The following is a 23,458-nucleotide window of genomic DNA, read 5'->3' as shown; positions in this document are numbered from 1 at the left end:
CCCTCTTAAATCCAAGCAAATCAAGATTAATTAGCTATTAAAATAGCTAAAGGAACACAGTGCAGTACAGGTGGTACAACAAACCATCTTACTTTCTGTACACGGTGACTAAAGTTGTTTTTGAGGTCACACTGTCCACGTATCTTCAATCGCACTCTCACTGGGAAAAGCAAAAATTGCTGCACCTTTGTAAACTCCTGCTCTTTGTAATTCTGCAGGTTTACACTTTCATAAACACACGTTACGCAGTCCTCGAATAGGAAGTCCCACTAAGCCCACAGGAAAATCCCGTATTGTCTGGCTTTGATCATCAGGCAGACTGAAAATTAACTGGTATTTTTTACAATGATCCTCGTGGTAGGGGAGAGGACACGCTGTCCATGCCACCCCATCAGTTATTCACTCTAACTTTTTCCCTCCCTTTCATCCAGCCCAGTGACTTTTTGTTTTATTGCTGCTAATTGCAATTACGGGTGTTCAGATATCAACAGCCTCACAGATGCCTCATACCTTAAATGCCATCTCCGCAGCCCACCGCTTTGCTGTGGACCGTGTCTCTCCAGCAGCACCAAGCAGGCTTCGGGATCACAAAGCAAACATTCTTCTGAAATCATAGCAGCCTGACTTCTTTTTTCCTTCCTACTGCCCCAGGAATGCGAACAAGTTGTTAATACCCTGCAATCTGCTCGGTTTCCCTCTTAATCCTCATTTTAACCCAGCCTCTCCTCGCAGGAGATCATATCAATATGTCCCTAGCAGTCAAACAATGCGGAAAAGAGCCAATGTTATTGTGAGCCTGAGGTGGAACGACTCGATTCCCAGCAGGAGATCAATTTGTACAAGCAACCGGCGAGCTCTTCTCTAGCAAGGGTAACCACTTCAAATGAGCCGGACTCCCCGCGACAACAAATATCCTTGCTGGGATGCGGTCAGCTAGCAAAAGCTCATATACAAAGGCTGCCGTTCCCTTTTCCGCAGGTCAGGAGAGGGAGGCACGCACGTGTCCCCTCCTCCTGCGCAGGTCTTCAACCAAGACACCTTCATGCAGCTCCTCTCATCCCGCAGGCATCACTCGACTCTGATCAGGGACCACGTCGCGGGAGATGTCTTGCAGCCATAGTCTTTGTCCACATTAACCCGCAGCCTGGAAATCCGAACCGCATCCCTCCTTCCAGGTACCTTCGCTCTAAGGTCGTTATTCTGCAACATGGGAAACTACCCACTGGGTTTATTTTCACGCGAGTTTCAGCAGCTCTCAGTTCCCCGCCAACTACACAGGTAAATTCAAAGACATTTCCAGCACCGACAGCAACACCTCCCCAGGGTGGATGTACACAGCCCAACTGCAGCATCCAAAAAAACCAACTTACTGATGCACACACATCAGTAGTACCCTTTTGCTACGTTACCCCAGCCTGAGCAAACATACGTTAGTGACAGATAAAATAATGAACATGAAAATAATTGTAGAACAGATTGACTTGCCGGAGAGGCAAGGAGACCAGCGGATGCAGGGCCGCTTGGGTACCAAATCAGTAAAACTTGAGCAAGAGAAAGTTCCTCCTCTCCAGGCTTTTGGAAGTCTCCTTTAGGACTTACTTAAGTCTCTTTACTCAGCTGTGTACAGGACATTTGAGCTATTTGTTAAAGACTCACCATCTTCTAGCACTTAACCGGAGAGTGGTAACTGCTTTCCCCACTCTTGTAGGTACCAAAGTGGCACCCTGAGTGAACCAGGACTTGATTTACACGGGGAAATAGCTGCTCAGCAAAAGCCTCCCAGGTGAGCACCCGGATCTGACAGACAAAACGAGCACGGAAAACCTTTAAATCCTCACCAAAACTATTTCCGTAAAGGCTTCCCTGGTCAGGGAAATGTGAAAGGGATGCAGTCAAACGAAACGCCGCTCCATCACCTGAATACTTTCAAAACACATTCTCATTGCTTTTCATTTTCCAAAAATACAACAAAAAAGCAACGGAGAATTCCTCACTACTCAGTGTGACTGTTGAAGAGACCGATGGAGAACAGCGATACGGCGCTACCTGTACGCTGCGATTATGTCATCGTTACTCTCAGAATTGACGGACATATTAATTGGAGACAGCTGCAAGGAAAAATATCCTAACGACATGATTCGTTAGTTTTCATAGATAATTACATCTGCTCATGGCCTCACAGTGAATCATTCATTTAGGGAATTTTTGGGGTACTAAATTTAAATGCAGTAATCAGATTTGTTAATCTGTGGGACAAGGCAAACCAAAATTTTATTCAGGGAATTGTTTATACTTTCAACATTGACATTAATTCAGCAGCAGGAAAAAATTAGCAGCATAATGCATGCTCATGTAGGTTAAAAATTATTAACGGTAATCTCCTTCACTCCCCCCAGTGCTTGTAATGTGGCTGCACAGATTTCTCCACGGCTGCCTGGACTGCAGTTTCTTTTCCTGGATGCATCTTTATGCATTACACAATCCAGTGGCCTTTTTAATTCTTTTTTTTTTTTTTTTATACATACAATAAAAGTTAAAACAATTCGTACTTTGTTTTGCCACTCTATAGACTCAATATACAGCTGGATTTTTTTCATTGTTATCATATTACACACTTAGAAAATGAGTTTAAAACATGATTTAGCTTTTTTTGTTACTTTGAAGTAGCAGCACATATTCTCAGACACCCCAGAAAAATTTGCAGATCCAGGCCAGTTCCCTTCCTATCAAGTCACAGAAACTCTTCAGTAAACTGAACTCCGCCTTAAAAACAGGTAATTTTTTTCCCATTTCTTCTCCTGGAAGCTACTCTGGAATTTCTTATCTCTCAGATTAAAAAAAAAAAAGTAATTTTCTTGTCTGTACTATTTATGGTCAATTTATTCCCATATGTTCTTGAACCAATATTGCTCTTCAGTTTCAACAGTTGTTTTCCCTCCCTGATATTTTACTGCCAAAACACAAACAGAAAGCAAATCATATCTCCTATCCATCCACATCTAGCCAGGCTACACAACCGAAACATCAGAGCCTCTCTTGGTGCTATTCCAAGGCCTTCCACAGCCTTCGCTTCTTCTCTGGGCCTATTTCTCCTCAAATTTCCTTCTGCAACAAGAACTTGAAAATTAAGATAAATTTTTTCACAAAGCTGTATCTAGATGCAGCGACTCCAACTGCCATGATAGCCCCAAGCATGCCTGCCACCCGCTCCATGTAAGCTGATTCTCTCCCCATCGACCCAGCAAATATTTGGTTGGATTTGGGACAAGCTCTGGACAGAGTCAAGCAATTGCTGCAGCTCACTGGATCAAAGATAAACTCAGGGCTTCATCCTCACAACCACATTTTAGGAACTCCACAAGCGTCAGACAATGATCTGAACCATGTTGAAGAAAATACGAAGGATCAGGCAAGAGCTATCTCATGGCATACCAAAGAATCCCATAGGCTTCTTCCAAAATAACTCCATACAGCTTTCAGAGAAGAGCAGCTAAGGTTCACAAGCACCATAACAGGGGAAACACCTTTTGTGGGGGGATCAAGAAACAGAGAAAGGCAGAGCATCCTGCCCAAAGACATAGAGTGAGTCCTTGGGCAAGCCAAGAATGAAAGTCCCAAGTCCCAACTACCAGACCACAACTATTCAATCGCAGCCAGAAATGGAGTTGTTCCTAGGTGTAGAGGAGAGAGCACCTTTGATACCACAGCTTGGGTTTCTCTAAATCCACGTGCTACGGCTGAGAATCAGAAATTAATGTGCAACTCGATATCTCCTGCTTTGATGAAGCTGCACCTACGCAGTCGTATTTTTCATCATTGAGGTTTGGAGGACAGGGGGTTGCTCCATGGAAGCTGGAACAAATTAATATTTCCCTGAGAATTATTATTTTAAGAGAAAAAACCAGCAGAAGTTAAAAGGTAAGCCAACATCTTCTATTTTCTTTTAGTTAAGCGTCTGACAACACACAGTATATTTTATTCAGGATCTAGGCCCAAACACTGTATGGCAATAAGCTCCTCGTTAGGCACACGCTGTTACTGGAAAGCATCCCAATTTTTGCAATACCTATAAGCTTAACACCCACGTCACAGCTGTGACTTAGAGAAAGACCTTTCCCAAAGAACGGCATTCGAGGTCTCCCCTCACCTCTCCCAAAAACATGCTGTTCAGCTTTAGCTAGTGCAGCACCACTTGTTTGTGTAACTGGAGAAGTGTCAAGCCCTCTCTTCCAGTGATTTAAACTCCTCCAGTGTTAGAAGGAAAACAAAGAACAAAGATGCTGAAATATCCATCATCTTGCACAGCGCCCACGGGGAGTAGCTGGAGGAATGCAGCACGCCGTGATCCGCTGGCCTCGCTTCCAGGTTACCGCCTGCTCAGCGCACGCAGACTCCCTTTCCTGTGCATACGGAGAGGACTCGGGACCAAGAATTCACCTCAACGGCTCTTCCAGACCATCCAGGGCTCAGCATCCCCAGGAGAAGCTGCCTGGCCTGACGGCATCATGGACCGCTTGATGCTGGTACCACACTCGGTGCCGTACGACCACAGCAGGTTCCCAGACCCTCAGCCCGCAGACTGCACAGGCAACTCGGGCTTCTGCGGAGAAGGCAGAGGCAGGCATGCCTGTATTATTCTTGTAATGAATTCAACGACTTGAAAAGAACAAACCCAAGAGCCAGAGCTGTTTGCTAAGGAGGGCTTTGGTTACTAAATGCAGAAACCCACACAAGACATTTTTTCTCTTGTTCTCTGAATTTGGAGATCATATACACATATTTTATTAATACCACCAAGTACACAAACGCCAAGAAGGGAACTCATTTCCAGTGAAAACTGAGATACCAACTTCCCTCTCCCTTACTGAGAAAAGGAAGTACAAGCAGAGAGATAACTAAAATAAACTAGATAAATTCAAGAGAAACAGGGCAGTAAGCATACTAAGTGGAGGCAGAGCACAGGTCAAACAGCGTCCTTGGTAACCTCAGCACGAAAGGGCCATGCTAAGCACAGAAACAGCTTTAGGACAGCTACTCAAAGCAAATGCAGGCACGACCTCCTGGTGCTCAGTGTCCCTGCCTGAGAGGGGCAGGCAACAACGAGACATCTCTTGGTCGACGACTCTTATTCCCCATCAGTAGAGCCACACTGAGCTGAGAGCAGTTTAAATGAGAAGACATGGATGCAGAACATTAGGCCTTCCCTTATTTACTTTATTGCATTTTCTCATCAGAGAGGAATTAATTGGTGACAGTCATAAGTCAACTTAAGGAAAAAATAAACCACTCGGAGCTGTTTTCAGGAGCGAGAGAATCAAATGAGCAGAGTCACGCTTCTGGAGGAGCCGAGCCATGGCACTAGAGACACGAGCATTACAGCGATGCCAAAACTTTGGCTCAGTGCCTTGCAAAACACACCCAAGTGCATCTCATCACTGGGGTGGAGAAAGAGACCCAGGAGACAGGTACCCTGCTCCCAGGGTTAGACCGGAGGGGAGAGACTCTTCACTACCGAGTAGCTGGATGTGCTCGACCTGCTGAGGCTTCTCTGCTGTGCAGCACTGCGGCTGGGAAGGAACACTTTCATCTCCTCCTCCCCTTCAGACAGCACTTTTTTTTTTTTTTAAACAGTTGGGCAATTGTTTTAAGGAGAAGTCTAGGAGGGGAAAAACACATTCCTCTGAAACAGCATCACTGCCAGGCACAGAACTGCAGGATCATCAAACCTGTAGTCACTTGCTGACCCCACGCTTAAAAAGCACCTCAGAAATAACATATACGCATTATTTCAAACAATATTAAAAGCAAGAAGAAAAGCGGTGCCTTCTTTTTACAAGGGATAAAATATACCTTTTGATTTTTAACTCTCTTCTCTAAACGGTTTATTCTGTGCTTCTCTCCCACGTGGAAAGGATGAAGAATTATTGGGGAGGGTAGTGGTTCAGGACAGTTTAAGTGTGCATGAAACGGCTGTTCACTCTCAGCACACCACTTGTGCTCTAGCGAGATCACCACAAACCCATGACACCGCTCATTGGTTCAACAAAGTTTCATGAATTCCATTTGGAGACTCCTTTTTCTCCCCCCAGGGCCAAAGGGAAACTTACTGATATTTTTCATGTTTAGGATGTAGGGAAAGGCACACAGGAACATCGAAACATATTACATTGTTGGATTTCTCTTCCCCTGCTTCTCCCCCTTTTTTCCCAGAAGGGAGTCTTCCAATCCCTAAAACAGATCAAAAAAGCAGCCTGCATGTGAATAGCACCAGCGAGCACCAAATTCATCCATCCCTCTGAATGCCCACTCACCGTACAGAAGTTACCATGCACTCACAGTGGCAAGCACCGGCTCGACTCCTGACTCCTTTTGCTGGCATTAGAAAAAAAAGATTTAGTTTGGGGGTACAAGAACAAGAGCATCCACCCCTCTGCGGGAAGGACCAGGGAAGCAGACACACACGAGTGATCACTACAGCACTTGTGACAGCCTTAAGCTCTCTGTATTAGCAGCTAATCGGGTTTCAGCTTCGGGCAGAAAGAAGAGAAGCGGTGTCTGACACCCACTGCCAGCAATGATGCTTCCTAATTTACCTGGGATCTTCTGAGCAAAGCTAAATTTGGCAATTTCAGTAGTTACCACCACCCTTTTGGTCCAGAAACACCAGAGGATCTAATGGGAAGTTCAGCAGAGCAGCAATGAACAACGTGAGTTATCGGGGATGGCTGGGCAGCGTTACCACTGCGCAGTGCCTGCGGCTTATTTTCATATAATAACTGTTAGCAAGAACTATTGGCAAGCTTCCCCCCTTTCAAAAACAAAACCTCTTGCTGAAGTCAATGGTGCCAGTCAGTTTATGAAATGTTTTTATCCCACAATTGAAGAATGGCTTTTCTGCTGCATTTGTGTTTTGGTGATGTCAGTATATTTGGATGACTTTAGCCAGACAGATTCTGCTGCTTTTAATGCCCAGCTGCTCTATTTAATCCCTGTTAAGACTGGTTTTCCTCTTCAAATTTCTTTAAGTATTGTTTTGGGAGACTTGTTCAAAACATATTCCTTATAAAGGCTCCTGGCATCCATGAAATGAGAGTTTCTTAATCTTCCTGCTAACTTCAGAGGATAAACTGTTCGGTTGTCAGAACTGAACAGCACAGATGATGTTACCGAGTCGGACGAGAAGCCAGGCCACAAAACTCCCGAGGTCCCACACCACTTCCCTCCGTCTTTATTCAACCAAGGTCTCCTGACATGCTCTCATAGACCACGTGTCCCTGAGTCCTGCATAACAGCCAAGCATCTTCACTCCAACAGCCAGCCAGCAAATATCTCCTAATTCCTACCTACTAATTAAGGTCCTCTTAGCCAGGTAGACAATGTAGAGTAGAGTAGAGTAGAAGCAGCTCCTGGGCATTCTGTGCATGAAACTTTATTTATTTCCCTTCCTACAGAGATGATTGCTGTAGCTGTCCGACAGGGTCAGATTCACACCTGCATTTTTGCCTTTGTAGATAAGAACGTTGATCATCCTCCAATTCAGTTTCACATCAAATACATAAAGATTTTTATGATAAAAATAAACACCTTTAAAAAATATCAAACAGGCAAAACTCCACACACATCCTAAATGATCTAATTCAGCTTGTTACCAAGCTGAAAATGGTGTGAAATAGAGCAAATCTGGCATACGCAGTTTTTAAAAGGTTCCCCCCCTGCCCCATATTAATGTTTTTTCTCCATTATTCACAAAACCCCAAAAGCTTCTCTTTCAGTAAGGATGGAGGAATAATTATTACCTTCAGAATAAAAACATATAAAGACACAGATATTGAGAATAGCTGTTGGGTGTCACTGATCCGTAGCCCAAGCACCACAAGCCAGGAAAGTTGAGAAACTCGCAGCTGAGGCCAAGTGAGGACATATGTCCTACTGAAAACAGCCATTTTGAGAACGGGTAATTTGAGTTTCTAACGGGCTGGCACACCACTTTTCCTACAAGGACAGCCTGTTATAAGAAGATCCCTCAGCCTTGAAAGTTCTGTTCGAAATGCCATCACAGTTGCACTGTGACTACTCAATGGAAAGCAGAGTGAGAAATTTGCTTATAATAAAGCTATAAGATTTCTTTAAAATCAGCTTTGATTATTATGTTTTCAATTTGTTTGCTTCTGAGGGGTGCAGCCTTCCCCCACTTAACAAAATCTCTCTTGCCATTCTCTTCCAACATGAATTCCAGTTTGGTACGGAGCTGGTTAGGAAGCATACATCAGATTTGGGGTTTATTTTCATTTCTAAGAGTTCCCTTATGCTAGGAAGCGAAACAGAAACGTGCCTCTTCAACATCTATCTGCAATGTGGGGAGACAGATTACAAGGTATTCCGTCCTGAACATCGACACGGGTCAGTGCAAAAGTCGACTAAATACACTGGTTTCCTTTCTCCAGCACCTTGCCTGAAAGATAAAATCTGTTTCAAGTGCTAAGGGAAGGTGGAATCGGTCCCCGACTCAGATGTTAGTGTCTCATTTGCCTTCTGGTTTTTAAAATAGCCTTCCAGGTGAGAAGGTGATGCAGCATTATAAGAACTGACCCCAAATTCTCCGAGCCTGTTTATGGTCCTGCCAAGCAGCAAAGCTATAGCAGGATTCAGAGGTCACTGGCTGTTCAGCAGCCAGAACCAGCAGTGCCACACTTGCGACTCTCAAGCTTTAACTATTATTACCACTGCTAAAAAGCCGTACTAGAATTAGGAAGTAAAAACATCCCCAAAGTGAGATGAGAAAGGGTAAGAGAAGCCCAAACTGCCATCACTCCCTGCCCCCCCAGCATTCCTACTCATACTGTTTGAAAAATACAAAGAAGGAAGATAGACTTAAGTAGCCCCTTCCCCAGAGAAAGTGAGAAGACCCCAGGAGACCCCAGAAGAGGGGACCAAAGACAGCACCTGCAAACAAGAGCACCCTTCCACACCTTCAACTCCGCTTTCCCATGGGTGATTAAGGGTTCTTTGTGCCCCATCACAAAAAGTGGCTCCACAGTGAGGAAAGTTACTTTATTTTCTGTCAGTAGTACCCCAGAGGCACAGCAAGCCCAACATGTTGTCAAGTGCTGTGCTAGAAGAAGTCCCATCAAGCTTCTCCTTGCCACCAGCCAAGACTCAACAAGTAGCACCAGACCACCCTTCCTAACAGATGTTACCGTGTACCTTACAGCCACCCACCCCACCTTAGTCCTGCCACATCTACAAACTTAGATTTCACAGAATCACAGAGTAGTAGGGGCTGGAAGGGACCTCTGAAGATCATCTGGTCCAACCCCCCTGCCAAGGCAGGATCACCTAGGGCAGATTGCATAGGAACACGTCCTGTCGGGTTTTGAAAGTCTCCAGAGGAGACTCCACAACCTCTCTGGGCAGCCTGTTCCAGCGCTCCATCACCCTCACAGTAAAGAAGTTTTTCCTCATGTTGAGGTGGAACCTCCTGTGCTGCAGTTTGTGCCCACTGCCCCTCGTCCTGTCACTGGGCACTACTGAAAAGAGACTGGCTCCATCCTCCTGACAGCCACCCTTCAGATATTTATAGACATTGATAAGGTCCCCTCTCAGCCTTCTCTTCTCCAGACTCAACAGCCCCAGGTCTCTCAGCCTCTCCTCATACGAGAGATGTTCCAGTCCCTTAATCATCCTCGTAGCCCTCCGCTGGACTTACTCCAAAAGTCCCCTTGTCTCTCTTGAACTGGGGAGCCCAGAACTGGACACAATACTCCAGATGAGGCCTCACTAGTGCAGAGTAGAGGGAGAGGAGAACCCCTCTCAACCTGCTGGTCACACTCTTCTTCATGCACCCCAGGATACCATTGGCCCTCTTGGCCACCAGGGCACATTGCTGTCCCGTGGAGAACTTACTGTCTACCAGATCTCCAAGGCCCTTCTCCATGGAGCTGCTTTCCAGCAGGTCAACCCTAACCTGTACTGGTGCATGGGGTCGTTCCTCCCCAGGTGCAGAACTCTACACTTGTCTTTGTTAAATCTCATGAGGTTAAATTTCAACAAATGTATGCTGAGTAAAGACCCTCCAATTGCCTGTCCTGCCCCGGAGGGAAGCAATACAGACCTCAGTATAAAAAACCAACGATCAGGTTAAATCTGTTGTCTCTAGTTCTGGTCTAGCACAAGAAAACATTGAAAACAAGTTTCAGAAAGTGGAGAATAGAACTGGAAGGGAGGGATTAGACAAGCCTCCAGAATGACAATGAACTTGAGAAGAACAGGAGGTTACTAAGAGTCATTTACTAAAAGTAATTTTCAGTCAACACAACACCCAGATGTGAAGAATCTCTCCTATCAGCGCTCTTCTACCTCCTTCATGCTCAACATCATCGAATAGTCAACCTCTCTGCTTTAAAAGTAAGCACAAACCATTGTGGATAAAGGTGTAGCCCTGTAACAAAAAGGAATACACTGATTTTACATATAAACCTTCAGACCTTCCCTTACAAAAGTCCTGTGGTCTCCAACTATGAAAGTAATTTTCCTTTCATTGAAAACACACCACTCACATTACCCATAAGCAAAACTATTATAGTTCCTATTGTAACAAAGCATCAGATGGAGTTTTTCCGTAAGAAGTGAAGTCACAACAGCTTAACTAGTGGAAAATACTACACTTAAGCTAAATAGACTTTATTCAAGTTTAAGCACCACGATAATTACCTATGATTAGTGAAGTACCATAAAACAGTGGGAAAAACCCAACTGGTCAACATCGACCCCAGGTGCCACCCAGATGCACCAGTACCAGCAAATGCATAATCCAGCCCAAGCTCTTCAATCATTAGCACATGAACATGTACGATGCTACAGTCTTCTTGCTCTAGCCACAGGCTGGTGCTCTGAGGCAGCTTGGTCCTAACAATAACTTCCAAGTGAAAATACTTATTTATAACAGTTACTATTACATAAGAAGTAGTTTATGTCCTAAGCTCGACCAGGAGGAAGCTTTCCTCCCAGCTTATCTGATTTTCTATTCATTTAAAATATCATGTTTCGGAAGGCCAGTTTAGAGTTCAATTCACACTGCTAATTTTCTTTGGCAAAAACCCACGTTATCTACAAACATTGGTTGAAAACCCAATTACAGTAATGTGATACCCACACCCTGTTGCATAGCAACTGGATAACACGGGGATACGGAAAATGTTGATATTCTAAAATAATAGCAGGTAGCAGAGCTACCTCCTAACTGCAAGCAGAGCTACAATCAGGGAGATGCCCAGGTGGGATGCAGGAATTCAAAAGGCAAGTAGATGCCACCCCAGCTTGCTTGGAGCACTGTCCTGGAGTGCCTCAGCCCAGAATGATCCCTCCCCGACACACTGCCCTGGCTCACAGCTCATTCCTGCCGAACGCCGCAGTGCCGACGCACGTCTCCTGCTTTCTCTCCACCTGCTCTGCACTACCCCGGCCTCTGAACCCTGGAGAAGGGTGAAGTTCTACTTAACCCTGCAACTCCAAGGCAAAGCTTGCTCAGGGAAACTAAACAAGGGCAGATTTAGACTACAGATAAAGAAACAAATTTTCACAGTGAGGGTGGTGAAACCCTGTCCCAGGTTGCCCAGAGAGGTGGGAGATGCCCCGTCCCTGGACACATCCCAGGTCAGGTTGGACAGGGCTCTGAGCAACCAGCTCTAGTTTAAGATGTCCCTGCTTATGGCAAGGAGGTTGGACTAGATGGCCTTGAAAGGTCCCTTCCCACCCAAACTATTCTATGAAGTGTTAGCTGGAGAAAATGAAGCGGACAATAGGTCTCTATCAGAGCGTCTTCAAGGAGATTTCAGAGCTCAGCCAAGTCATGATGGATTTTTCCTCAATCTAAGGACCATCTCGGAGGCTAGCACCAGTCCCCTCCAGCATTACATATCTATGCTACAGATACTAGATCTCTGCAACGTAAAAGCAACTAGAAGACTTTCAAAACAGTAGAATAAATCATTCCCAAGTTTCTTCCCCAAATCATCACTTTTCCCCCACTATGATTCTCTCACCTGAAAAAAAAAAAAAGCCTGTGACAAACACCCAGCAAGAAACAAAAATCTTCTCTCCACCCCCAAAAGTAAGACTTTCCTCTGCAGTCTTTGCAAAGGGAGGAGTTGGACACCGATCGATTGCCCCTCCCCAGCACTGCTGCAGGGCATCACAACCATGTGCGTTGGCGATCAGGTACACACAAAGACTTGGCTGCCTTTGTCAATGGTAGTTGGTTGTCTTGTGTCACTGTGCTCTCTAGTTTCAACATGACACTATAAATATAAAGGTCAGAGTTGTATAGAAAAAACATTTTGGGAGTTTATAGCAAGCATTGTCTTATTTTTATGTGGAGTCTGTCTAAAACAGACCACAATCAACCTTCCGAAATCTCTGGCAGTACTTGAAACCGATACTCCTTTCAGCATTTCTGCTAACACCAAGGGGAGATTGATGCAGCAGGTTCAGCTGAGCAGCCGTGGGGAACCCCGGAGTCTCTGGTCCCCAGGTCAATCTGTTGGGCATCCTGCTTCAGAACTGGGAACCCCGTGGCCTCGCTATCCCAGGGCCAAATTCATCACTTCATCACAGACAAAGGTATCCCTTGAATTCCTACCCTGAGCTTGGAAAAAAACTGTCAGGCCCAGATGTTTCAGACTAAAGACTCTGGACTCAAACCAGCATTTTTCAGCAAAACTTGGTTCTAGGAGAAAATTTCCAACAAAATTTTGAGATCAAACACCACTGGAGTTATTTCAGAACAACGCGATCTACGTAGCCAAAAGGCATATTTGACAGTGCCCCTGCACTTCGATGCCAGCCGGTTCATATTACAGTTATCTTTTTTCAAGTACATGATTTATTCCCTTTATGCTAAAGTGTTTCTTACAAACCTTTGTTGGGAGAGAGTAAAGAGGTATCTTGTCTGCTCCCATGTCCAAGACCTGCACTACCATCATGCTGGAGGGTTATTCTAGCTCTTGACGTCTAACAAAAGAGTTCACTGGGGGCAACAAGCACATCACATCCATACCTAGAGATCACTGGGGCAATAGAGAAGGATTAGAGTCAGGCAGCGAGGCAGAACATCTTTCGCAATGCACGGCACAGACAGGATAACACCTATATAATCTTATTTCTTTTGGGATGCACAGGGATAAGACATATTTTAATACATCAGCGAGTCAAAAGAAAAGGTTATGCTCATAATACTTATTCCACCAAAGCTTGCAAGGAAGTTACTTTATTATTTTTTTATTTGTATTAATAATAATTACGATACAATTATTTTATATGCTTTTAAGTGATCTCAGGATGCTTTAAGATATCAGCTTCTCCATTTCAAAAGCATCCCATGTTTATGTTACATTAATTACGGTTATGACTGAAACACAGCTTTGAGCAAGCAATAGCTGCCGGCACTCTTACTTCTGCTTCCATCTAGTTGCGATGAACTGTGGATACGCATCCTACAGTTGTGGCGTAGTGGGGGTAGCCGTGGGGCCGACTTCAATGTCTGACCGTAGCCAAGTGTTACCTGCCATTTCCAGGCTGGATCTAACAGCAGATTTTACAAATATCTAAGCGGTGTTTAAACAAGCAAGAAAACCACATTTCCCATTCAAATGCTGCACAATAGAGATCCATCTGCACGCAAGCACTTAGAGCAACCAGCTTCATCCTGCTTTCTGTTCTTGCTATGGTCAGAGCATTGCAAGATGTTGCATTTCATTTTCTGGTTCTGAGAGGTGCTGATTACCAAAGCGATTCCATATGTTGCGTTTATTTATTGCAGAACAGATCAGCAAAGAACTGAAACTGCCTGGCAACTGATAAATGCACTAGGGTCTATCAATTTTCAATACAGATGCCGCAAGGAGAGCTGTGTTTCAGGACTGCCCAGTAAGAGAGCAGGGCTGGAGTGGTCTCAGCACCAGTCTGGAGGGGTTTCTTCCCCAGCACCACTGGGCATGGATGGCATCATCTCGCTGCATCCATCCACGCTCCCACCTGCGGCTGCACACGCTTGGAATGTTTCACTATACATCAAGCGCAATCCCTCCACGCTACAGGAAGGGGTGCCCAGATCTCAATCCACCTCCAACTCAAAACCTGAGCTCTCATAATTAACGGCACATCCTGCTCTACCGCCTCACCTCAACTCCATACCACTGCATCCAAACTCCTTTTCACGCTCTATCTCCCTGGCGTTAAAAAGGAAGGTCTAACACAGAAGAGGCTAAAATCCCTCTGAAAAAAAAACAGCTCCCACAAACCCTACAGGCAAAATTCTGGCACTTAAACTTTCTTGAAACCCCAATATCCAACACTTGAAAACTGCGAGGCAAATCTGCCCACAGTGAACTGGGGGCACCTATGAACTGTGCCCAGCTTCTCTGGGAGCAATGAGCACTGCTTGGTATTTGGAGTTGTGTGGGACACCAGCCTAACATTGAACAAGTCAGCACAGTCATCTCGGGCACCACAAGGCATCATCACTGGAGGACGACATAAGCATCAGAGAAGCAATATTCTGCTCAGATCTCTAGGAGATCAGGAAAGATAGGATAATTTCTCCCTGCAAAGACGGGAGAAGAAATGAGCTGGAAGCACATTTGGAGGTAATGGGAAAACCAGGAGAAACTGCGAGAGCGCGCTCACCAACCCGCTCGATGGTGAGTAAGTCCAGTTCAAAGCACTCTTTGGATTCCAGCAATACCTCACGATAATAACGTACCCAGAAACACGGGTTTCTTATTCTCTCTTGTGTTGTAACCATTCAGGTTTCGACCCTGCAAGTTTTCTGGGAAATCTATTAAAAGCCTATTAAGCATCCAACATCCCACTGTCAGAAATCATCATGACGCAAGAGCATATGGTTCCTACCAAGCAAGACTTTCTTTTAAGCTGGAGTATCACCTTCTTTCCAACAATGTATAGGCAAGCAAATTATCAAGTGATGTGGGACAGAGTAGTCACCTACTTTTTGCCCCCATAAATCCTCAAAAAATCCTCTGAAAAGGGTAAGGGGCAGAAGAAGCACTAAAGTTAAGAGTCTGAAAGTATAAGCTGAAGTACAAACTCTCAAGCTGCATTTCATTGCCACAAATAGCAAATATTTAAAAATAAAACATTATTTTTAGCCTAAGTGGTGCTTAACGATTTGAGAATAAAATATTGCCCAGAGACAGCAACATGTCATCATCTGAAAACGCTGAAGCAGACACATCCTGTTCACACTGAACACCAGCTTACGGGGAGCAAGCGAGAAAGCGTTTGGGACCCTGCCCCTAACATGCAATTAAAACTTTCCCTGATTCAGCCAAAACAGAGGGACAGTAGTCAAGGAGAATGAACCAGATCCAATACCTTGGCATTATCTCTGTGGGTAAAATAAATAAAATTATACAGAAACTCCCATAACAGTTTCCTAGACCTTCCAGAAAAGGCTGTTCTGCACAGGACAATTTATTTCCTGCCTTCCTTTTCTGCAAGCAGCGACCGTAAGGTCAGGATATATCATTTCAGCTGCTCACAGACAGGTATGTGATTTACCAAAAAGGGGCTGTGAAGGAGAACAGACTGGGTTTGTGCCTTTCAGCTTCTTTACGATGCATGACAGACAGCCACCCTAAGAAAGCAGGAAAGCAAGCTAGGAAAATAAATCCCCTCTCTATGGTCTCAATTTGAGATTTTTGAACAGGGGGAAAAGCTAAATTAACACGGAAAAAAATCATCAGAGTGTTGAAACATCTACAATTATAGCTAGGTTTTGTTTTCTTTTTAAACAGTTTAAATCAAATGGCTGAAGAAGCAGATGGGAAAAAGAACTCTCTTTTGCTAAAAGTTGAGGCTTATATCCCTACTAAAGCACTCCATAAGGCCTGCTAGAAAACTAAAGAAGAGACTTAAACAAGATGTTTAAGATCATAATTCTTATCGAGAAATCCTGAAAGGCTTAAAAAAAGTTAGAAACTCATTTTTCCTCAGCGGTAATTTCTCCAGCATTTCTGATCACCGTGAAGACAGATGAAGGAAGACAGCTTCCCCCCTCCCCACCGCGGTGTGGGTGAGGTAGGGATTGACTAACTGTGGAAAAATCCACATAATTGAGAAGACAAATGTTGAACAGTTATTTTACGGCTTGAACTATTCAAGGAAAAACGCTAACCGTGCCAAGAGGCCAGACAGACTCATTGTGTATATGTGCGAGGACGTAGGAGCCCAGTCACATTTCAGAAGTGCAACGCTTTTATCCTCATCCAGGTTGTGCCTTGCTGGTTTATCTGTTTCTGCAAGCACTGCATCAAGCTGTAAAAAAATACTGAAAGAAAAAGTATCATCTCCCAGTATTATGTGTACTTAGAGCATAACAAAAATATACACACAGGCTCAGTAGCATGACCCATTATTAAGGCCATTTGTTGCTTCCCATGAGAAGGCCCTATTTTCGGTTGCTTGAAACGATGAAAAACTTCAATGACTCAGACTCAAGATTCCCAACTTGGATGTCTGCTTCCAGATGAAGTAAAAAAAAAAATAATTAAAGTTTCAGCCAAAATATCTCAGCCATTTCAGAACAATGCTGGTTTTTTCACGTTAAGACTCTCCAGTGGCCTCAGGAGCTACAGTACCCCAATGCTTTCACATTAAGACACACAGAAGTTAGAGGGAGATGGAAAAGGACCCAGAAGGAGAACTAGTTGAGCAAGACTGCTGAATACTGATGGGTGGTTTCAAAAGTGAGGATTAGACATTCAGAAGGGGAGATTAAAGATCAACTCAATAAAAGCAGCAGAATGAGAAGTCTGAAGGAAGCCAAGCTGTAGAAGAGATAGGAAAGAAAGACCTCGAGAAGGTCACAACAGAAAATAAGAAGTTGTCTAGTTCAGCTCCTGCTCTAACTCAGCTCAAGCTGTCAGGAATAATACACGTTCTTAAAGATGGCCCACATCAGGAACTTCCCAACCTCCTGACACAAGCCACTTCACTCCTGTTGGAAGGCTCTTCCCGCTCCTTTTGACCTCTACTCAATCCCATTACCAAAAGCCTTCTCTCTCCCTCTCGAATTAGCTTGTGTCATTCAAGAGCCTTGTGTTCCCATCTCAGCCTTCTCTTCTTTACACTGAGCCACCCCAGCAGTTCATCTTTCCTGGCAGACCACGCCTCAGTGCTTTAAATCATGCTTTTACCTACCCTCGGGGCCCTCTCCCCAGGTCCACATTACCCTGAAGAGTTCTGGCCCAACCTGCATGCTGCGCCGTCCCTAATGCCAATATAGTGAAGCATCACACGTTGTCCAAACAACACTGGCTTGTACAGAGCCTTTTCCACAATATTATACTGTTCTTTCATATTTAAGAGTTGACCCTATACACTATACTCATCTTTAATTTGATTAAACCTTACAGAAGTGTCATCTTTTGCAGGTAGCCCGACTGAATTTCACTCTAGTTTCAAGACCGTTTGGAGGAGTTCTAGTGTTACTCCCAACATAGCTGCAGCCTTTCCTACCTTTGTAGGAAAAGCACACCGCGTACTTCATCCATGTCCTTAACAAAAATGCTGAACAGAACCAGACCTATGCAGCCCAACTCAAGACATCTTTCTTTTCCAACTATGAATTGCCAATTCCCAATTTCTGAATATAATTACCCAATCAACATCACGTCTGTTGAAGATTACTCATTTGAACCCATACTTCCATAGACTTACAAGAAAGTCTCATGAGGCAGCAAAGCCATTCTTAAATCAAAATGACACCTAATTCTTTTCCCCTACTCATAAGGCTCTTCCACAGAGTAAGTCCAAACTTAAACTGACTCTTAACAAGGACTTATGTGAGAGCCACTGCAGACTTGTCATCTCATCAATACTTACAGTTTGTTTTGCTGTACCAGAGTTCTCCCAGCAGAGTCTGACTGCTAGAAACCCATCCCACCAGAGCCTGAAAGGGAGTACAAACATGCTTACTCCTTATTCTTACCTCTGCTGTCAGCAACCATCCGTGAAGGCCACAGGCAAGACATCTCACACCTCTCTCATGCTGCTTCACATCATCCGACACCGGTAAAATTACCCGGTCAGCCTACGTTGCAGAGGTCCCTGTGTAGGTGTTCTCATCCGGCTGCTGACCAGGCTCAGAGACAGACCCATACTGCTGTGGCTTCCCTGTTTTTTTCATTTTTCTTTTTAAGAATACCAGGAAATTTTACAGATAAATAAACACTGGAAACACTGAAGCAGCAGTCATGTACTTAAAAAGGTTAGAAAATGCTCTAAATAGTACTATTCTGTGTAGATCTATTTTTTCAATCCAATGCAAACTCAGTGTAACCTTGGTTTTCATTACACAGCTCCTTCAGCAGGCAGCACAGGCAGGGCTTACTTCCTTGACAGTTACCAAATATTTTGTTTTATCCTCATCATCCAGCACAAGGCCACATTCCTTATGGACTGCAAAAAAACTCTAACTCTGCTCTGAAGAGTTAAAAGCTTCCTCCCAGACCTTCCAACCATGGCCCTCCTGACAGTAAGTATAAGTGTATTTTGATTTTGACAGCTTCCTTGGGAGATGAAACACTATCACCCCCAAGTCAGAAGGAAAAATAAAAAAATTAATAGTTAAGGTTTATTTTGGATGTTCAGTTAAAAGAAGCTTTGAACCTCTCTTAAAAAAGCCACATATAAACCAAACCTTATCTATCCTTCCAAACAGTGCTTCACATTCCCCAGTACTTCACGGGGGATGGACTAGATCATCTTTAAAGGTCCCTTCCAACCCAAACCATCCCATGATTCATTACACCCAGAGCACAGCCCACACCAATTTAAGTGCCAATGCTCAAAACCTCTGCAAACCAGACCCTACGATGCCAAGTCAGACACACAGAAAGGAATCACTTCTGAAAAAGCTTGGTTAAGATGGGTTAACCACCGTCACACGGAGCTCCTGGGCAAGAGCAGAGATAGTTTTATGCTCTAAGGCAACATTTATCTGTTGCTGACACCACAAAAACCTCTTACAACCCTTGCCTTACTCACTAAACATTTTCCCACACCAGGAAGAAGTGAGGCAGAGACCTTACAAATAGTTTTTGTCACCACATATGCTCAATTCAATACCAGAAGAGATTGAGTCCTATGCACCAAACGAGGCAGGACCTGCAGAACACAGCATTCAATTGTTTTAAGCCCAGAAATACATGCAAGAAGTGCCATCTAACCTCAGTTCTGGCATTCCCCAACTTCTGAGCGTTCATATTGACACTAAGTATTCCACTATTTAGATCGCTCATGACAAAAAAACCCAATGTTTTAACACAGGTGTTAAAGTTCCCCTAAGAAGGGTTAACCCCAACTAAACAGCATGCAATAAAGACTGACCATTTCCCCAGTAAAACTGAAGTTGCTTCTATTCGATACAATAAGCTCGGGAAGCAAAATAAAAAACTATCTGCATAGTATGAGGTCAGTCAGGCTATGGATGGTTATTTTACATCTGAATATTAAAAACATATGCTTCTCTGTAGAGGTTTTTAGAAAACCTGAAGCTGCTGGTGCTCAGCCTTTCCCAAGGAACGCTGAACACCTTCAAACCCCAGCAACCACAGGACTTGTGCCATTTCAGAAGGGGGTCAAAGCGTGCAGGAGTGTAACTCTATATGATGAAGACATATAATGTTTAGACAAGATGATGAACATTTTTTAGAATTTCAAATTTAATCTTTAATCATGTCTTGTTTACAAACTAATCCTAACAATGAGGTAAGATATCCACAAACCCATGGGTTTTTGTCCCATAACTCATACATATTCCATGCATAATGCTAATTAGTTTGTATTATAGGAAAAATGTTCTTAATAAACAGAAACGTTAAACGACTTCAGGGTTCCTTTTTCATTATGCAATAGCCATGTAAAATAATCTTTAGGAGAAGCATTTTACTATACATCTACCAACTGGGCTGTCTGCACCAGAGGTGATGGACTCGTGGCTGAACACTGCCCTAGGAGAGACGAATCGCATCCCTGCTGCGCTATAGTTTCTGACACTGTTTTCAGCAGGTCTCTGCATCACCAAGAATACTTTCACTCACTTCCTTTGATTTTACAAGAGTACTTCGTTATGTGTGTATAGAGCAACAGCTAGCACAGAGCTCCAGTCTCAAGTGGAGTCTTTAAATTGCGTTTTGATGGAAGCGTGTCAGGTTAACAAAAATTGTATACCAGGCAAGTCACAGGCTTTGACCACCAAACTGGCACCAAATGAAAGGCTGAGCTGAGTCCACCTCAGATGCTTGTGTGCCACCCACCATGACCAGAGGTGACACAGCAACCTTTATTTTGCAAAGCTATTAAAAAAAAAAAATTTTAGTTGGTTTTAGAAATTTTACTTTGACAAGAAATTAAAAATGTTACATAATCATTTATTTAAAGCATCTCATTTTAAGTAAATGATCTGTTGTAATGATATTTTGGTTAAGAACGTCCTGGATATTCACTCTGCCTACAGCATTCTGTAAACAGTGGTCTGCTTCTGCAGCTTATCCATTTATGAAAATATTTATGCTCTGACATAAATTTTAAAGGAGCCGGAAGCAAAAGAATCCAACTTCCATGATGTATACCAAATGGAGAGCAACATGGTAAAAACACCAAACGCTACAAATTTTGCAAGCTACCAGTATTTACCACACATCACACAGTACTATATTCTCATGCAAGCATGCCACAATGAGAAAACAACATCTCTATAAGGGTAAAACAAACAGCATTCAGAGTTTCTGAAAGCATTCTTCCAAAATTATTGCACTAGATTAGATTGCCTCATCAACAGGGCCAGAGGCCATTTACACTATTTTCTTTCCTTTTTTTTTTTTCTATGTAACAGATGAAAGGATTACAGAAAGTTTTCTGGGGCCAAATTTGGAATTAATGATGGGAAAATTCTTTTGCTAATCCCCCATCTCTCCCACTGCTAGTAGGCTCCTGTGGCTGGAAAAAAAGGTCTCCTGGTACCCTGCTTCTACTTTGCTTGTCAGTGCTCAGGATGTTTGAGAAGAACCCCTGGCTTTGAGCAGAGCCATAAAATCTGAAGGACAGAGCTATACTGAAAATCTGAGTAAAGAACGACATGAGACTCCAGTTAAAACTTGGACACATCACAACAAAATCAAAGGATGGGACTCATCTGCTCAGGACAGATGTCTGCCAAGCAGCCACCTCCATCGAAGCCCAAGCTCGCTTTACAATCGGTGGGGAAAAATCGGCTTTTCTGGGACACGCTGTGCCCTGCCCCGAGGTGGAGGTGTCAGGCAGGCTGGAAGGATCATGCCCGAGCAACCCCAGCTGGTGTCTGCTGCCTACGGAGGAAGCTCAGAGAGGCCGGCCGGAGACGGGTGCTGCAGGGACGCGGAGCTAAGCGAGGCTGGCGTCACCCAGCCTGCCCGAGGAGAAGGGCCGGCTCTTCTGGAGAGCAGAGCAGCCACCGCAGCCGGGTCCGTTTGCAGGATGCCCTCTTACAAACCTCAAACATTACTCCTCGGCACTGCCTGTCAGCCCACCAGTGAAGTAAAAATAGATACTGCCAAGTAACTACCCTTCTAAAAGCAAAGTTTAATCATTTTTCAGTCATTTAACAAACACAAAAGAATTTACACATACCAACTCTACTAGAGAAGTAAACTTTGCATAATTAATTGGGATGTCTCCAATACTTGTGCATCTGCAAATGCACAGCTACACCAACTGGCACTCAAGGGAAAATGCCTCGGGCCACCTCCAAGAGCTGGGAAGTGCAAATATCTCAACTGAACAGAGAGCCTGAGCTGCTAGGGAAGGAAAAAAGCAGGCCTGAATAACAAGTTGTCTGGAAAATAAGCAGCGTCACCCAGCTCCCTAAAGTCTGTTTTATTAACTATCAGACATTATCAGCTACTTCTGAATTGAGCCATGTTTTATTGTAATGCCAGAACAAGCTAAAGGCACCTAATTAGTTGCAGAAGGTGGGAACGTCCAAAGCAGGTCAGGGAAGCAGAAGTCAAACTTCCCACAGAGACGAGCAATTTGATGGAAAATTTTACTCGAATAAAAAGAAATATTGATGCAGCACTTAATGAAGATGAACTTCCCCTGCCTCCCCACAATACAGACGATGCCATTATCACTCAGCTCTAGGAAGGAAAGAGATTCCAAGTCAGGGGAAATTACAGGGCAGTTATCCTCATCAACCTGACCGTGTAACAGTGACACGAGATTGGCAGAGCGCCTGAGAAAAGTCTGTAGATGGTTAAACACAGGGCATGAAATAAGATGTGCAAAGGGAAAGCAGCCCCTGGAAAATATTGCTATGGATTTCAGCTTTTTGTTGCCACTGGCACACTGGAAACACCCGACCATATCCCCCCGTACCCACAAAAAAAATATCTCCCTGTATCCACAACAAAAAAAAAGGGATTGTATAAAGTTAGAGAAAATGTGGGAGTGTCACTTGCTCAGTAGTTATGAAGCCAACTGCTGAGTGATCCGGTCACCTCTCTGTAAGAGTCAGACTATTTCCCACCTTTTTCAGGCTGCTTCAAGATCTACAAATGACACACTCTACATGGCTGGCAGGTTTTATTCTTGTGATTGTAGGACAGCGAGATGCAGAGGCAACTCGGTGTTTTCTCTTCCCCCAGGATCTGTCCTGTAGTCAGCAACAGGCAATCCTCACCACTTTTTACTCTGAGCACTCGGGAAAGTTTCCATCTTTTGAGAAAAGAGTTGCCTGTAGCTCAAAAAGAGAGCTCATATGAAAGCGTTAAGAATTTTGCTCTAGGCTTTGTAACTATCTGCAAGACAAGCAAGTCAAACAAAACTGGCATTATTTGCGTTATTTGTAAAAAGGAGGGTTAAACACATTCCCAATTTCACAGATGTTTCAAGGCTTCATTGCTAGAAAAAGTCTGGCACGGTCATGCAGAAATGCGATGGTACAACACACATTACCTTCAGGGTCCCAAAAACATAAGGATTTGGGGAACCTTGCCCTACCCCCAACAGGGGGAAATGGGACACAGATCATGTATTTCCCTGATCAGAAACCAAGGTTTCACAGAGAATTAGTAAACAGGCTCATGCTTCCCACCTGTTTTCTATTTAGAGCAAAAAAGCAATTAATATGACTTTTTAAACAACAGTTAATAGAAGAAAGTTAGGAAACTGAGATTTCTAATTGAAAATGTCTTTACTCACATGAGGCAGAGGATCAAAATATGACAAGACCACTAAGCATAGTTTCTCCCATCTGCGCAAACCATTTCTTAACAATCTTAAGATTAATAAACAAAGACACACTCTAGACATTTCATATCCCTCCTGGATTTAGCCACGTATGCAAGGCAAACATGAGAAAGCTGTCCTCTCACTTCACTCCCAGTTGGAACGGAGCTCC

The sequence above is a fragment of the Phaethon lepturus genome, unplaced genomic scaffold (genome assembly GCF_000687285.1).
Source record: "Phaethon lepturus isolate BGI_N335 unplaced genomic scaffold, ASM68728v1 scaffold4215, whole genome shotgun sequence".
Lineage (NCBI taxonomy): Eukaryota > Metazoa > Chordata > Aves > Phaethontiformes > Phaethontidae > Phaethon > Phaethon lepturus.
The sequence above is the reverse complement of the archived record's forward strand: the minus strand, read 5'-3'. Positions refer to the sequence as shown.